The following is a 14,988-nucleotide window of genomic DNA, read 5'->3' on the forward strand; positions in this document are numbered from 1 at the left end:
TTTTTACACACACATCAACTTTTCCCACACAACCATTCTCTGCAATCTTACACACCACACATTTACTCAATTCTTACCATACAGTCACACATTGAGTTTTGTCTCTGGCCGCCCGGTGGAGCGCTGCTACTGGATCTAGATCCCATATTTACATTCAGAGCGTCCCCTGCAATGGCCTTCTTCCCTTCTCGGCAGAAAAGTGCTAAAATACCGTCACTCCACACACTGTATTGTGCAGACGTGATTATCAACGGTGGACTCGAACCACCGTTCCCTGTGATGGACCGGTGTTTTTGCAATTACTCTGGCAGACGACTGCTTTTCTTTTGCACAACACCGGAACCGAACACAAGCCTGGGGACTCGAACCCCAGGATTTTCCTTCCGGAGACTCGAACTCCGGAGCAGCAAGCACTTCACTGCTCGGCCAGACAAAAAAACTCCTCATAACTGTATACAAAGTTAGCTACAACTCACCCATCTGCAGGGGTCCCCTCAAAATGGTCTCGGTGGTGACTGAAACACACGGCTCCGTGACTCCTCCATTTCCTTTGCTTCAACAGCCGGTAGGACAAAGGTACCTTTTCCCTCAGGGGTGATCAGCCCGTCCACGGAACCGTTGTTCAGCAACCACACGGACCGTCCCATCTGGGTCGCCATTTTGTTGTGGAAGTTTTCTATTTAAATAAAGCCTGCAGACGAGTGGTGAGCGGTAGCTAACATTCTTTAATCCAAACACACAAAGACAACAGACAACCAAGCTTGATGGAGCGCCTACATGACCACGGGGCAGGGTCAGCAGAGTCTCACTGAGCCTAGCATGGCTCTCAGTTAAATACCTTCTCCAGGAACAAAAGGCAGTACACAGCTGTTTCACACCGTAAGGTTCACACTCCCTTGCTACTTCCCAGAGTCCTCGAAGAGACAAAAGACTCTGGTCTGCTTCCCCCAACTTCCTTACTACACCCCCACCATTTGTCTTCAGTATGGGTGTCAGACATGTTAAAATCCAGTGGCACCAAGGCATTATACAAAAATAATGCGATTAATACATAAATGAAAGAAATTCCTATACATGACCCACACCCATTTTCACACCTTGGCTCGTATGATTAGGTAGGGCTTAAAATCTGGGACTCTTCACCAGTTGGTCTTAGAACTGAAGAAGCTTCTCGGATGAGAGGTGAAACATCTTCAAGAAAATTAAAGAAGTCCGGACGCTTTTCTTTCCAAGCTCCTAAGACTATACTGAAATATAATTTTTCATTCCTATTGAATGGCTGCTTCCAGCCTTCCACCCTTTTCTCCAGCTCCTCTAAACTAAACACATTTTCCTTTGGCAGCCCACACTCACTGCCTGAATTACTCAGCCTCAAAATCAGATACCGTCACGAGTATATACTTTAGGGAGTATTCAAAAGCTCACACTTATCCTATTTCAAGAAGTTGATTCTGACAAACTCTTCCCAGTGAGCCTCTTCATTATCCACATGTCCATCTACACCCACTTTTCTCCACTGATGCATCTCCCATGTCAGTTTCTGTGTTCTTGAGGGTGATCTAGCATCTCTCTGAAGTGACTGCTATTGCTCTGCAATGATGCAATGGTGTAAACACCTATAACTGCACTGTGCATTTTTAGTGTTAGATTAATGTGTATCTAGTACTTTTCATATAAACAAGCCAAAGCACAATAGACTCATACCAGACTGATACTGTTTTTTCAGGTAATATGAAAAAATAAATAAATAATGTTTTAATTTACAACTCCTAGCACGCTGTAATGCTATTCAGCATAGGGTTAAAGGTTTAATTATGTTTATTTTTACTGCATTACACAGACATGACCAAACACAAAAAATATATGTCTTGGTAAAGGGAGTTGCGAAATGGAAAGAAGCAGATAAAAAAGAGACTTAAGAAACAACTCAATTCATAATGAGCGATATCATATGTGAGTAACGAGGCTTTGATAAACATATAGACCTCTACGTGCAAACAGTATTTGCAGAGAAGCTGTCAAAGTTTGAGGAGCTCAGCGGATGAGTCATTTGCTGTATGGAAATGAAATGGAGCAAAAATGGGTCCCTGCTCTACCTTCTAAAACCTCCTACAATAAAAATTAGCATCTGAAAAAAGCAAACACTGTAACTTGGCTGTCCATGAAGAGCTTTAAAACTAACATTTGAGTTTTACTAGAGGGACATAATAGCCTGGGTGGAATATTAAATCTGATGCATTTGGTGACTGGTGAGAAGGATCTCACATTACGAGCAGAGCATGGCTATAGGGAGCGTTTGGAAGCCAGGCTGTCCTCACTGCCTCTGACGTTCTTTAACCTCTTTTTGTGGCTTTGAAACCTCATGTCTTTGGCCTGCAGTCACTCTCTATTTATGCAAGAAAATAAAGAAGAGAACGCTGCCCCTCCTAAATCTGTAAACTGCAATTAAGCTAAATTCCAAGTTTATTTCCAAAATGCCGTCCTTGCTCCAGACCATGTGAGAGACTAGAGTCTAAAATTATCACACTTTTGGTCAGAAGGCCAAGATGAAGCCAAAGCTAGGACTGTCTTCTCACAGGCCACAGGATCACAAAGACGATTTGTGGCTGAAACTACTGTAATAAAAATTTGTATGGATATGATTCAGAAATATATATCTATCACATAAAACTAACGTTGCATGGATGAAAATGTGCAGACTGAAGTGTTCCTGCTTTTACCAAGGGGACAAATGAAAAGAAAATTTGATGGCATCTGGCTAAAATGAATGAGCTATGCCTATTGTTTAATAATCCACTCAAGCTCTGAGAAACCAGTCTCGTGCAGTGAGACAGCTTAAGTAAAGGCATCCAGCTCTTCTAACCATCTACATTCAAACAAAAAGCAGTCCACGTGCAGCAGCACATCTCTTTTCTGTCTCCCTGTGTCCCTCTCTCTGTCTCTTTCGCTCTGTGTCTCTCCATCATGTGTTTACACATTGGTAGAGTAAGTGCCAGGGCTGTAATCGGAAGTCTACAACCGTGTCATTTGGAAGACTGTTGTCTTTTCCTGGGATCGTGGTGGTCAGCAGAGAAAAACAAGATTTACATCTCACAGGGAGGGGCAAAGCATCAACCATGCATTATCCCCTATTGGCTGTGGTCAAAGATGGGCGTTAACATGTGGGAGAGGTAGACGAAAAGACGAAAAGTCAAAATTTACCCATGGGAGAAATTTTTATATCAAACGCTGCAGAATCTCGTGAAAAAAAACGGGGTTTGTGTCACACTACTACTACTGAGCATATCCAGAGCACACATTTTCTTCTTGAGTCATCAAACAAGGTATGTGGTAGCACTTACTGGCATCATATGCTGTCAGGCTTCAAGAGACACCACTACCTATAAACAAAAGAGAGAGTCGAGTGTAAATACAGTTCATAAAATGCCAATCTGTGGTCTTGGAAAAGAATGAGGGTATTTCTATTTTTATTCATTTTTTTGTTTTCCATTGTGATTGCCTTTGATATCAGAGCAGCTTTCCACTTTCATTTGGAAATAAAAAAAAATAACAACCAGTGCTTAATTAAAGCTTCCTCTACAGCACTTTTATTACAGTTTTGTTTACTTCTTCACAGTGTTTACTGTTTATTTCTTCTAAAATCATGAAAGATTTACCAAGAAAGGCCTTCTTTCACCTTCTGGAAAGAATTAAACAAAGATGCTTAGAGGGACTATATTTTTCAGCATGATTGTCTAAACCTGGCAACATGGTTAAAGACAGGAAGATTATAAGATATAGAAGCCTGAATGAAACCGATATACCTTTTTCATCCATATCCAGCATACTAAATATTTTAACAATAATGCTTAATTCATAGGGAATAATCTACTCAACTCCACAGTTGAATTTTCTTTACCAGTTATCACATATTTACACAAAAATGTTCATGATGTGGAAATGTTACTGAAAAGCTGATAATACTGTGTTCATTACATTAATATATGGAAAAACTGTGTTCTGACTGAAAAGCAGCAAAAGTCAGATGCCCCAGCAGTGCTATGCCCTGCTTTCAGATGACTCCAGCCAGACAGACACGCTTAATCCTACACAGGTTCAAAGCTACGCCACATGTGGCATCAACCTGACAAGAATAAAAGAAAAAGACTCAAAGAACAAAGAGACAACTGTGAGTAATGTACTCACGTCTGTTTTTCCCAGCTATGTGTGCGCGTATGTGTCTATTTATACAGATAATATAATTCACATTTCATTGGTGGGTGTGGGTTCTCTCAGCAACCCCACAGAGAATAATATGTTCTTTTTCTTGTCTGTGATTGCTGACTAAGTTTGGGAAACCATGCTTTTTTTTGTAAACATGACTCACAAAGCTGTATCCCCCACCCCATGAAACACAGAGTTGATCATCCAACAATGCAGGGTGCTTACTAAGACCAAACATTCAAAGAGCAGGCGCTCACATATTGAGAAAAAGCAGACATGAATATGATGACACATAAACATTCCTTCCCTTAGATAAATAAAAAGTATTGGTTGTTTAAAGCATTTTGTTCAGTGTGCGTGGAGCTCAACACGTTTACTCGTTCGGCTCCTTCATTTAAAGGACCTCTTAGTTTCTTTTACCATTTCAGCCAAAGATGAGATGAGTAACTATTTTTCAAAACTAGTTTCAAAGAGCACAGACAATCCTAAGGTGTTATTTAACACCATTCACCTGCCGTGCCATTTTTTATTTTCAAAAGAAGATTCAGAAAATGTTGCAAATTTCCTGTGTAGAAAAAAGTGTCCTTCAGTTAGCCTGTTATTTTAAAAGGTAATTATTATTCTTTTTTTTTTTTAAACCTGTTTCTTTACATGAACTGATCAAATTAGTTGACTCAATGAAAGTATCCACATGCCTTCTTGACATGTTACCTGCATCTTTATTGAAAAATGTCTTTCAGTCTGTCTGCAATTTCTGTTTCTGGTACATTTGCTCCATGTTCAGCACATTTTGAGACAGTTTAAAGACATTTGTTATCACTGCTATGCAGATGACATTAAATTGTATATCTTTTTTAAGCCTCAAGATGTTTCTAAGTTACTAAGTCCTCGTATAGGTATGTAGATTCTATTAACCTTGAAGTAATTTTTTACTCAACTCCCTCTTTGCTCTTCTGCAACTGCGCTCTGCTTCGCTCTTGCTTTTATCACTTTATTGCAAGTTGAGTTCCACACTGTTAAATGGAAATTATTATTCATGCCTTTATTTCATAACACCTGGATAAATTTAAATCATTATTTACTCATCTTACCAAAGATTATGCTGGACCTCTACAGGTTGTTCAGAATGCTGCTGTAAGGCTCCTGATTAAGTCTTCTAAGTAGTCACATACAGTCCAAATCAAAAGTTTAAGACCACTTGTAAAATGGCCAGAAAATCTTATTTTTCATGCATTATTCAACCATTTTTCATGGTTGGATCTTAAGAAGGTTCCAAGTAGAGCTTCAAGATGCAACAAAAAGAAATGGGAGTGAGACAAAACATTTTTTTAGCATGCAATTTACTGAAAACAACGCTTAAACTGAAACAGGCTGTTTTACAGCTGATCAAAAGTTTAGGACCACATGTCTTTAAAAGGCCAAATCTGTACAAAAATGTGAATTCATTATCATTTTCTGTCAGGTAGCCAGACTGTCATGATGTTCTGATGGCAAAGGCAAAAAAACTTTCCGTTTTTGAACGTGGTCAGGTTATTGCATAAGCGGGGACTCTCGCAGTGCTGTCGCTGCTGAGGTGGGACGCAGTAAGACAGTCATTTGGAATTTCTTAAATGATCTTCAGGGTCACGGAACAAAACAGTCAAGTGGAAGATCCCCAAAAAATTCACCAGCACTGAGCCAGATGATCCAATTGGCTGTCTGTCAAGACACTGGGCGATCCTCAACCCAAATTAAGGTCGTAACTGGTGCCACCTGCATAACCATTAGACAGCATCTGAGCCTAAAGGGCTTTAAAAACAAAAAACGTCTTCAAAGGCCTCATCTGACACAGAACTGACTGTTTGGATTTTGCAAGAGAGCACCAAACAGAGGAATTTGAAAGGTAGAAGAAAGTTTTATTCTCTGATGAAAAAAATATTGTAACCTTGATGGTCCTGATGGTTTCCAATGTTACTGGGATGACAAGAATATCCCACCTGAGATGTTTTCAATAATGCTCTACAGTGGAAGGGGGCGCCATAATGGTCTGGGGGGCTTTTTCCTTCAGTGGAACAATGGAGCTCCAGGAGGTGCAGGTGCATCAAACGGTCGCTAGCTATGTCCAGGTGTTGCAGAGAGCATCCATCATGACTGAGGGCACCGTCTGTGTGGTAATGACTAGGTTTTTCAACAGGACAATACAATACACAATACACAAGGACAAGGGACTTCTTCCAGGAGAATAGCATCACTCTCTTGGACCATCCTGCATGTTCTCCTGATCTAAATCCAATTGAGAACCTTTGGGGATGGATAACAAGGGAAGTTGCCCTTCGTGTGGCCCTGTTCACCATTTGGAGAAACATTTCCCTTTACCTCGTGGAAACGCTTGCATCAAGCATGCCACATCTGGGGCTCTTCTCAGCTCTTCCCAGGAGGGTGGCACGGATGCCCCTTCGATGGTCCTCCTTGGGCTCTCGCACTCTGGGGCCTCTGGATGTCTGGGGCCTGGATCTCCTCCATGCCTGCTTCATGCCCTGGGGGACAGGGCTATGGCTCTCTACATCCTCTAGCAGACCATTACATGGGGAAACCTTTTGAATACAAGCGCGCTGATCCACACAGGTGTGCACACGGGTGTTCACTGTTCATAGACATACACTACACCTCTATTGGCTGCTATTTCCAAGCACATTGTGCGCTGTCGGTCCTGCTTGCTACACAACAACATTCAATATTTAGTATTTACTGCTGTTTACACTTAGCTACATTAACGTGATGGTGTTGTGCTTTGTATGTTGCTCAGTTTTTTTTGCTTGTTTTCTCTTCTTTTTCTCTCAACAGGTGATCCAGGAGATTTTTTTTTCTTCTTTCTCTTTTTAAGTGCCCTTTCTCACTGTCCCTCTTCCCTTCTGTTTTTCTTTTCCTTCCTCTTTCTTTCTCCCTTTCCTATCCCTCAGTCATGTCTGTCCCGTCTGTAACAACTGAAAATAAAATAAAATAAATAATAACAACAAAGGTCGATCAAATGGACCAATACGGCAAGGCCGTGATGATCCATTTAGCAAAGTAAATCCATTGGGTATCCTTGACAACAATTCTGACGGCTAAAGAACCAAATGGGACAGGCAAAAAAAAAAAAAAAAAAAAAGCATGCCACAACGAATTTTTGAAGTGATGAACAATAACAGTGGAGCTACTCATTACTGAGTTCATGGAACAGGTTTTTTTGGAGGTGTGGTCCTAAACTTTTGATAAGCTGTAAAGCAGCCTGTTGCAGTTTAAGCATTGTTTTCCATAAATTGCATGCTCAAAAAAATGTTTTGTCTCACTCCCATTTTTTCTTGTTGCACGTTAAAGCTGGGGGTTTTTTTGCCATTTTTCAAGTGGTCTTAAACTTTTAATCGCGACTGCAACACTGTTGCTAATTCAGTTGCATATTACCTTGTCAAGGGTCCTTAGCATACAAGAAAAGAACGAAAGGAGACTAAAGGTTTTGCAACAGTGGCTAGCATATTTTATAAATAAAATTTTACTTACTTAATTACCTTTACTTTATGTTGAAAATTAAACAGGTCAACCAGCTCTCGCTGGTCATTCAATAAATGCAAGATGAGCTTAAAGTACATATGAAATGATCCTCATAATCAATTGCCTATTAAAACGTGTCAAAAATGCATGCTTAGCAAGATCACAATGTGGAATATTTGAGGCTAGAGTTTCTCTTCTGCTGTAATAACATTCAGAAGTTTATTAATGCTGTTTTTTGAATTAGATAAATACCACATATAGACTAAGGATCATAGACTAATTGAAGGTGTGACCCAGTTAACTGTCTTTGGGTAAGAGGACCCAAGCAGGCCCTAAAAAGGCTTGTAGTGAGTGATCAAACTTGTAAGGTACCCCTTTTTCCAAGTGCTTGACTATATCATATAAAAAAGAGAGCAGTTTGTAAAAATAAATAAATTTACAAGTACAATAAAAGAGTGAATAAAAAAAAAAGATTTATTCTGAGAATTAGGCTCAGGCACATTCTCAGAAATACTATCCAAACATTCATACACAGTGAGCCATAATAAATGGATTTGAACACGTCTAGTGGGAGTTCATGAACATCTGTGCCACATACTGCATCACAAAACAGCAGTTCTATTTGAATTATGACCATCTTCACTGTAGAAGGTAACACAGCACTCAGCTATTTTAAATATAATTTTGGATTTCTGCCACATTAATATTGTCATTATTGTTTTCTGCACATTACCAGTGCTGGACATATGAATGTGCTACCACATCCCTGCACTTCTGTGTTTTTGTGTTTACATCTGAATATACACACAGCTGGGCGCTTGCAATTTATGCCCATTAACCTTGTGCTCTGGGACCACCCCAGCATGTTGGAGTGTGAAGGTAAACATTTACCAGTGAATTCAGGAGGGGGAAGCTCTACTGGAGTGTTGCTGTATTATGAAGGCCAAATACTGCTATATTCAATCCAAACAGTCAATGTGAGAGCCAGGGGACTTAGAGGCCATGGTTTAAAAAAAGAGATGTTAAAAAACAAATCTGTATTTTTAACAACTGCACATATTTCATTTTGACCTAGTTTATATCACACAAAGATAATTTGCATATATCCACGCGTCTAGTGTGATTGTTAGATAAAAAGCACTTTGCTGTAGAACGTGCTTGTGTGAATGAGACATGCTGTATAAAGCACTTTAAGTTCTCAAGTAGAGTTGAAACACACTATTTGCCTTTTACTCTGTGAGGAAACACAATCACATCATAAAAGAGCATGATATATGAAACTCAAACATAATGTTTTAGAGAGACACTATGCAAACATGTTTTTCCGCCACAACAGGATTATGTGACTTAATGCATGAGACATTCTGGCATGTCACAGCAAGAAAAGCACAGGTGTAGAAAATATATCAATAATGGCCACACTTGATTTAGGAGTGTCAGGATTCTGAATCTCTGTAAGCCAGCAAACTATCATAAATAACTGAGACATCAGAATGGATCCATTATGTTATTTGTCCACCCATGTTTTTCTCCTCTGTGATAACTCAAAATTATCTGCACATACCATAATTTGTCACGTAGGCTATATCCCAAATATATATCCCAGTCACATTCTGGCTTGTTCCCATTTCCTTGTTGGTATTTGTTAAGAATGACAATAATGCTCACAAACCAAGCACCGACTGGTTGACTGATTTTCTAGCCGGGGTCAAATCAAGTAATGTGAATTTTCTGAAAATATGTGGTATGTGGGCAGAAAATCTGAGGTTTGGAACCAAGCTTTGATTACAGTAGGTAAAGCAACTGTAATAAGAGGGCCAGGGTAAATGTAAAATTATACTAAATTTCATGTTCATGTTAGTTAGGCACAGATGTCCATGTGCAGCCAACGATTTATGACTGCACAAGTGCACTGCGGAGGCACACAATGTAGCATAAACAGAACCGCATGTGTGTCCACATCCATGACTGTTTCTGAGTGTATCAGGGTCTTTAAAAACTGGAGTGCTAACCTTACTGGTTTATGACCTCCTTATGAACTTGTGACACCATACTGCATGTCTGTGATTGATGTTTGCTTTAATCCTTCATTCCCCAGGTTTTCTTTTTCTATTTCTTTAGGACTTCTAACATCCAGAGTAAGAACAACTGTTTAAGGTAACTAAAAATAAAATTAAGGAATCCATATATATAATCCACATATTTCTTACATTTCGTTTGTCATTTTTTTCAAGTAGGAAAGTCTGCACCAGAACCAAAGACACAGACAGCACATCCTAGTCGTATCCAGGCAGCACAGACACCCAACAAGAGGAGACCACAGCACTGCACAAGCCAAGAAACAGATCCAAAGCACAGGAAGGACACTAGGCGGCATAACCAGGGTGCTGGGGCACACGCTCAGTGGCACAAGATCACCCAGACCTGTATGGCGTTATTTTTGTGCCACTATTCTGAGCGCACTTAAAAATAATTTGCAGGTACAAGTGTTGCATTTTGAGAAGAAATTTATTTTGAGCGAAGAAAAGCTAAATTTGAGTGAACAAAATTCATTGCTGCGTGCAAAAAATGTATTTCAGTGTTTGCTATCATCCATACACACACACAATAGCAGCCCCTCTCGCTCAGTTTTTGCATTTGCACTTGCTCGAAATATGTTGCTTGCGCTCTCAACTTTTCTGCCCGTGCGCGTTTAACTCTTTCTGTACACCGTTATATTTGTGCCACAAAACCAGCCAATCACAGACTTGGATGCAAACAAAATCTGATTGGCTGTTTTGGTCTCCAATCAACTCAAAATGACGAAATGCAATATCCCAGAATGCATTTCGTCCAAAACTCAAACGAGGCTGATTGGAGACCAAAACAGCCAATCAGAGTTTTTTTCCATCCAAGTCTGTGATTGGCTGGTTTTGTAGCACAGTTGAACGCACTTGGGCAGAAATGTTGAGAGCGGAAGCAACACATTGCGAGCAAGCGCAAATGCAAAAACTGAGCAAGAGGGGCTGCTATACGGCTTTGGAGCGTGATGTCACGGGGGTGGGCGTGGAAAGGATTTTGGCCTGATGCGCCATTTTCTGGGTCCAAACAAAGCGCAACCCACAAAGGAGCGAAAGCACACACAACAGCCATGGTTCGTACTTGCTGTGTGGTCGGCTGCAATGTTCGACCGCACAGCCGACACAGGAACAAGCTTAAAAAGGGTTTGTCTTTTTATTCTTTCCCAACCTGGAAGCAACATGAGGGAGCTCATATGGCAGACCTTACCAAACAAAGGCGTCTAGCCTGAATAGCAGCCGTGAGACGAGTTGATATCCAGTTCACTTCCATTTCTAGATATCACTTAACTTACCGGACATTTTCATTCCGGTAAGTTCTATATTATCGTTGGTGGTCTCGGAGGTTATAGAAATTGCGAACAAACATCGAATGGAGTGACTTTGCAGACATACGTGCTATGTAACGATTTGCTAATTCTTTCGCACAACTGTAGGGAAGCCTGCCTATGAAATGTATCTTGCCCGATTATCAATGTGGTAATTTGCATCAACTTTACAATTATGGGCACATAATATGACAACGAGATTTTAGCAGTTCATTGATAAATGTATAACATCAACTGTAGTAGGGTGTGAACCATGGCTATTACACTCGATGCACTCCAGCTGACTTACCTTGGTTTGAATGACAACGTACTCACAGTGAAAATAGCCAAATCTTGCACCCAGCCGTTTGTAAATTGGATGTAAATAAATAAATTTCTTCTCAAAATGCAACACTTGCACCTGCAATGTTTTTTTACGTGCGCTCAGAATAGTGGCACAAAAATAACACCGTAGACCTGTCCCCTCACCATCCCAGGACAGAGCAAAAGGTTACCCCAAGCGAAAGAGAAGGAAAGGAGAAAGAGAGAGGCCGTAACAGATTTTCTCCCAACACCAAACAATGCCACCCAAGTCAGGGAAGCATACAGTGGGGCAAAAAAGTATTTAGTCAGCCACCGATTGTGCAAGTTCCCCCACCTAAAATGATGACAGAGGTCAGTAATTTGCACCACAGGTACACTTCAACTGTGAGAGACAGAATGTGAAAAAAAAAAATCCATGAATCCACATGGTAGGATTTGTAAAGAATTTATTCGTAAATCAGGGTGGAAAATAAGTATTTGGTCAATAACAAAAATACAACTCAATACTTTGTAACATAACCTTTGTTGGCAATAACAGAGGTCAAACGTTTACTATAGGTCTTTACCAGGTTTGCACACACAGTAGCTGGTATTTTGGCCCATTCCTCCATGCAGATCTTCTCGAGAGCAGTGATGTTTTGGGGCTGTCGCCGAGCAACACGGACTTTCAACTCCCGCCACAGATTTTCTATGGGGTTGAGGTCTGGAGACTGGCTAGGCCACTCCAGGACTTTCAAATGCTTCTTACGGAGCCACTCCTTTGTTGCCCGGGCGGTGTGTTTTGGATCATTGTCATGTTGGAAGACCCAGCCTCGTTTCATCTTCAAAGTTCTCACTGATGGAAGGAGGTTTTGGCTCAAAATCTCACGATACATGGCCCCATTCATTCTGTCCTTAACACGGATCAGTCGTCCTGTCCCCTTGGCAGAAAAACAGCCCCATAGCATGATGTTTCCACCCCCATGCTTCACAGTAGGTATGGTGTTCTTGGGATGCAACTCAGTATTTTTCGTCCTCCAAACACGACGAGTTGAGTTTATACCAAAAAGTTCTACTTTGGTTTCATCTGACCACATGACATTCTCCCAATCCTCTGCTGTATCATCCATGTGCTCTCTGGCAAACTTCAGACGGGCCTGGACATGCACTGGCTTCAGCAGCGGAACACGTCTGGCACTGCGGGATTTGATTCCCTGCCGTTGTAGTGTGTTACTGATGGTGACCTTTGTTACTTCGGTCCCAGCTCTCTGCAGGTCATTCACCAGGTCCCCCCGTGTGGTTCTGGGATCTTTGCTCACCGTTCTCATGATCATTTTGACCCCACGGGATGAGATCTTGCGTGGAGCCCCAGATCGAGGGAGATTATCAGTGGTCTTGTATGTCTTCCATTTTCTGATGATTGCTCCCACAGTTGATTTTTTCACACCAAGCTGCTTGCCTATTGTAGATTCACTCTTCCCAGTCTGGTGCAGGTCTACAATACTTTTCCTGGTGTCCTTCGAAAGCTGTTTGGTCTTGGCCATGGCGGAGTTTGGAGTCTGACTGTTTGAGGCTGTGGACAGGTGTCTTTTATACAGATGATGAGTTCAAACAGGTGCCATTCATACAGGTAACGAGTGGGGGACAGAAAAGCTTCTTACAGAAGACGTTACAGGTCTGTGAGAGCCAGAGATTTTCCTTGTTTGAGGTGACCAAATACTTATTTTCCACCCTAATTTACGAATAAATTCTTTACAAATCCTACCATGTGAATTCATGGATTTTTCTTTCACATTCTGTCTCTCACAGTTGAAGTGTACCTCTGGTGCAAATTACTGACCTCTGTCATCATTTTAAGTGGGGGAACTTGCACAATCGGTGGCTGACTAAATACTTTTTTGCCCCACTGTAGGTGCGGCCCTCAGATGAAGGAAAGAAATACCTTTTCATATGACTACAACTGCAGTTCAGGCAGCCCAAAGGCCCATAAAGCCAAGCTGACGGGAACCATATTTCTTGCATTACTGTTAAACAAAAACCGAGAACATTTCAGAGGTAGATCCTACAATAATACATACAGAGAAAAACCCAACAATCATACAATCCCTCATGAGCAAGCACTTTGGTGACAGAGGGAAGGAAAAACTCCTTTTTAACAGGAAGAAAACTACCGCAGAATCAGGCTCAGGGAGGGGCGCCATCTGCCGTGACCAACAGGACATCTGCCAGGTGTGGGGTATCATTTCTAGGCACAATTTAGGCTGCTTTGTAGCAACTGAGCTTTTTTAAAATGCCATAGCCTGCTTGAATATTCTTGCTTACTATGTCTGTGACGGAGTGACCCGTCTCAAGGCAGAGTCCGCTGAGTATGGCACCGCCACCATTAGATCACCACCATTAGTTCGATTTGGCACCCGGGGCGGCGTATCTTTCTGACGACCGAGTAGAGGAATAAAAGGGGTGAGGAGCAAGTTGTGAGCCGCATCGGGGGAGGCTAGATTTTGGTTCCCACTTACTTGTTAAGGGCGTCGGTCGGGGGGACGTGCGGGGGATCGCCAATCGTGCAGGGTGACGCAAGCCGATGGTATGGGGGTGTGGGGTTTAAATAATGAGTTCACGTGTGTCTGGACCGTCATGAGAATGGCCTCATTACGTGGGCCGTTAATGTGTATATGAAGTCGGGTAGACTTCCGGGAAATAGTTGAGAGCCTGAATCAATGTATATGTTTTGTGAGTGTATAATGAAAAAGAAATTCTGGGGGAGGGAGACGGGGATTAAAGTTAGAATAAAGAATTGGTGGTGACGCCAAGGGGGAGGGGTTACGGGATATAAGAGACGGCGAGCCGGATATGAAGGGGGGTGTGTGTTGTAACATACAGGCTGTGTAGCGTGGCTCTCAGTTTTATGTCTTTGCAACCATCTTTTTATGCACTGGGGAGGCCGTTTCAAATAAAGTATCCACACTAATACCTTACCGACTACGCCTGTGTTTGTCCGGGAGAGGTCTGGAAGGGGACCCCGTGACATATGGTGTCAGGAGTGGGATGGCTAGTCGGAAGAGGAAAACGCGCCTCCCAGCGAAGCGCACAGGGCTGCGGTCCCAGCAGCATGAGCTTCCGGGGGAGAAGACAGCAGAGGAGCTGGCGTGGGACACAGTGCCGGCGTCATCTTCTTCAGCAGAGGAGGAGGAGATTTCCGGCAGGATTGGTCCGGAGTTGCCTACAACCTCGACCGCAGCACGTGATGGAGAACTGATTGCGATGATGAGGGACTTCCTGGCGGGACAGCAAAGGAGAGAGACGGTGTTATTGGCAGAACTCAGGGGGCTGAGGACCGTTCCCTCTCCTAATGCGCTGTTGCCGGCGGATGCAGCTAGTCAGCAGAGCTCAGGGCAAGTGTTAGCGGGAGCTAGCACTACGGCCGCTACGGCTACACCGAGCACGGTAACAGCGAGTAGCCCCAGGATGGTGCTGCCTACCCCGGCCCGGCAGCGAGAATCCCGGCCGTCGTTACTGGAGGAACCGGCTCGCCAGTCCCTGGCAACGACAAGCAGCCTCGACCAGACGGGCGGAGAGTGGAGGCGATCGGAGGGGCCAAAGATTCCACC

The 14,988-nt window shown here is 42.3% G+C and overlaps 1 protein-coding gene across 5 annotated transcripts in view; it reads right to left on the reverse strand.

The window, feature by feature from the left end:
- LOC113026982 (zinc finger protein 469-like) overlaps positions 1 to 14,988 on the reverse strand; it is a 227,278-nt gene that overhangs the window by 80,162 nt on the left and 132,128 nt on the right. For all 5 annotated transcript variants that reach the window (XM_026176342.1, XM_026176340.1, XM_026176338.1 and 2 more), the window contains one exon: positions 3,342 to 3,380. The gene's annotated coding sequence lies outside the window, so the exon portion shown is untranslated. The remainder of the gene's footprint in view (positions 1 to 3,341; positions 3,381 to 14,988) is intronic.

Source organism: Astatotilapia calliptera, chromosome 7, assembly GCF_900246225.1.
Source record: "Astatotilapia calliptera chromosome 7, fAstCal1.2, whole genome shotgun sequence".
NCBI lineage: Eukaryota > Metazoa > Chordata > Actinopteri > Cichliformes > Cichlidae > Astatotilapia > Astatotilapia calliptera.